At 37.5% G+C, this 3,508-nt stretch overlaps 2 non-coding genes across 2 annotated transcripts; one reads left to right on the top strand and one right to left on the bottom strand.

The window, feature by feature from the left end:
* Positions 1 to 2,795: 2,795 nt before the first annotated feature.
* On the bottom strand, positions 2,796 to 2,885 carry Trnay-gua. The gene is given in 2 exon segments: positions 2,796 to 2,831; positions 2,849 to 2,885. It is a non-coding gene; the product is annotated as a tRNA-Tyr (tRNA).
* Positions 2,886 to 3,418: 533 nt separating this feature from the next.
* Positions 3,419 to 3,508, top strand: Trnay-gua. The gene is given in 2 exon segments: positions 3,419 to 3,455; positions 3,473 to 3,508. It is a non-coding gene; the product is annotated as a tRNA-Tyr (tRNA).

Below are 3,508 nucleotides of genomic sequence, written 5' to 3'. Positions count from 1 at the left end.
TTTGAAAGATAAGTGTTGCCAGACCAAATAAGATATATTTAGTAATTGAAAGAAAAATAATCAAATTTTTAATTTTATAACTTTTAAAAAATTTACTATAATAAATTAAATTATTAATGCACTTCTTTATTCAGATATTTTTAAAATATTAAAATAAAATAGTTTTTTTTAACTTTTTTTCACAACCGAATAAAAAGAAAGTTTTATTTACAAAACAAGAGAATTTTTTTTAAAACTCTTTCCGTTTTCCGCCCTGTGGGCACTAATAAGAGGCCTTTTAGAGAAGGCCTCTTATGGGTTCGGCCAGGCCCAAAATGGGGCGGCCGGATGGGACTCGACATATCCAGACGGATAAACTCCTGGGGATTTTTCGATCCGTCCAGATTCGAACTCGGGTCTCCCAGACCGCTAGGCTGCCATCTTGACCGCCTAGCAATCCGGCCGTTCAATACAAAAGAATAAGGTTCGTTGATGTTTTCTTGGAAAAAACCCCGCGTTTCTTTATGCGGCGCTTGAGAAGCGCTTTACTGCGAACACACTAAAACTGGTTTCTAATTGGCCAATACTGCTCGTGACGTCATTTCGCTACACTCTCACTGCATAAAGAAACGCGGAGAAAGCCATATGGGTTAAGCTGCGCCACGTCAAATGGTAAAACGGTAAAAATAAATAAATATAGATTATATATAAAATTGAATATACATAATATAAAATATTAATAAAATAACAATAACAATCATATAAAACTCTACAAATAAACAAAGAATAACAACATGGCATTTAAAAATAAACTAAAATAAATACAGTAGAACGTCGTTTATCCGAAAGTCGGTTATCCGGAACGTCGGTTATCAGAAAGCATTCCAGTCGGCAAATTTAAATTTTGGCTAGTGCTGTGGCGCTGCAATCTTTATCTTGGGCAATTCCAATATATTTTTTTTTTTTGTTTGTGTGTCTTTTAGCTGGCAGACTGGCACTTTTGTGTGGTGTTTTTCTGATCAAGGCCACTTGATCGCTTACTAGCGAAGCGATCAAGTGGCATTGTTCTGAGGACTGTGTGTGGTGCTGAATCGAACGTTTTTGATACTAGATCAACTTCTAAAGTATAATTTTTTGGTTTTTATATTTTTCAATATATTTATTTTGTTTGTACAAAATAAAAAAAATAATTTTTAACGATACAATAGCCACGATTATTATTTTAAAAAGTTTTCGTTAGGCTTAACATCGACGAAAATTCAACGCGAAGCGACACGCAACGGAGAAAGATTTCAACATGGGATAGGTTAATATATTTTTCATACATAATCGGTTATCCGAAAAATAAGTTATCCGAACAACCCCAGTCCCCAATTGATTCGGATAAACGACGCTCTACTGTAATCAAATCTGTTTATACATGTTAGTGACTTTCAGAAAGTCCGGTAGCCTATCGAGATTTGGTCTCGGGCCCAAAATTTGCAACAAACTTGCATTTCTAAAATGCTGCCTACGACTCCTCTCAAGTGCTGAGCAATTACAGTTTATTCAATGCCTGTTGAACGCGGCGACTTGGAGCCAGTGGTTAAAAAACGACTAGCAGAGATATGACAGAATATGTGGAATGAACAAATTCACAACAAACTATACACAATCAAGCCTCTGATAGCAAATTGAACACCTAATGAAGTTTACGACAGGAGACCTGAGGTAATTCTTACTCGTTTGAGAATCAGACATACCGGCTCACCAGTGACCAACCGGTCTTCGTTCCCTGAACACTGGGAGTTCAGTCGTGGGTTCGCGCCTCGCTCGGATGGGCATTCTCCAGTTTTCCAGGATTGCTTCACGTCTATAACGCCCAAATAGGGGTCAGTTTCCTTAAAAAGACTTCCCGGAAGGCATCCCCTAGGCAGATCGCCCAAGTGTTGCGTTGCCATAACTCAAACAAAACCGAAAAATCAGTCATACTCGGTTGACTTATCAATACCTTTTGAAGGGTAAAGACCAACCCATATGCTAGTACTTTAAGTGTTGAAACACATACTATACAATTGCTCTGTAATTGAGAGAAGTCGTAACCAGCATTTTAGAAATGCAAGTTTGTTGAAAATTTTGGGCCCGAGACCAAATCTCGATAGGCTTCTGGACTTTCTGAAAGTCACTAACATGTATAAACAGATTTGATTATTTATTTTAGTTTGTTTTTAAATACCGTGTTGTTATTTTTTGTTCATTTGTACAGTTTTATATGATTGTTATTGTTATTTTGTTAATATTTTATATTATGTATATTCAATTTTATATATAATCTATATTTATTTATTTTTACGGTTTTACCATTTGGCGTGGCGCAGCTTAACCCATATGACTTTTTTCCAAGAAACATCAACGAACCTTATTCTTTTGTTTTGAACGGCCAAATCGCCAGGAAGACAAGGTGGCAGCCTAGCGCTCTGGGAGATCTGGGTTCGAACCCGGACGGGCCGAAAAATCCCTAAGAGTTTATCCGTCTGGATATGTCGAGTCCCATCCGGCCGCCCCATTGTGGGTCTGGCCGAACCCATAAGAGGCCTTCTCTAAGAAGGCCTCTTATTAGTACCCACAGGACGGAAGGCGAAAAGAGTTTTAAAAAATTATCTTTTATTGTAAATGCAACGCAGCTAGTCGGCAACGAGATTATCCAATCATCTTGGCTACTCCATCGCCTTTTGATATATAACGGGATGCAGTATGTACAGTACAGTTGCACATATTATCGTAATAAGAATTTCTGTAAAATATGAGATTGAATAGAAAAAAATTTTAAAAAATCATCCGTCGAGGCGGATTTGAACCACCGACCTATGGATTTCAGTAAGATAAACCTCTACAGTCCACCGCTCTACCAGCTGAGCTATCGACGGAACAGAAACGAGTTCTTAGAAAATTATATATTATATATACATTTTTAATGAGGTCATTCCTTCGCTTGTATAAAGCTTCTGTGTATTTTTCGGGGAGAGTGATCGACCGGATACGTCGACTCCCTCACCGTCCCTCACCACCCGGCCACTCCTATTGTGGACCTGGCCGAACCCATAATGGGCTTGCTAAAAGAGGCTCTCTTCTTTTTTTTAAATTCTTTCCGCGGGGCGGAAAGTTTTAAAAAAAAGTATGTTAGAAAGGTTATAGATTTCTTAATGGAATGAAATTTGCATTTTTACTGCAATACATAAAGCAAAGCTTTTATCGTACCTTAAAATTTATACTTTGTGTATCTGTGATGTTTTAGTCAAATTTGCATTCTACCGTTCATGACACTAAAAAAGTACAGTTACAATCTTCAGTGTTAATTACGACCCATATATTATTTGATATCAATGCAGAAACATTAAATAATAGAATGAATGACCTCATTAAAGATTTATATATTATTTTCTAAAAGCTTGTTTCCGTTCCGTCGATAGCTCAGCTGGTAGAGCGGTGGACTGTAGAGGTAGTGCTTACTGAAATCCATAGGTCGGTGGTTCAAATCCGCCTCGACGGA

This window comes from Centruroides sculpturatus, unplaced genomic scaffold (genome assembly GCF_000671375.1).
Source record: "Centruroides sculpturatus isolate CEXI.00-Female unplaced genomic scaffold, Cexi_2.0 scaffold94, whole genome shotgun sequence".
Taxonomy (NCBI): Eukaryota; Metazoa; Arthropoda; class Arachnida; order Scorpiones; family Buthidae; genus Centruroides; species Centruroides sculpturatus.
This window is presented reverse-complemented; position numbering and strand designations above follow the sequence as displayed.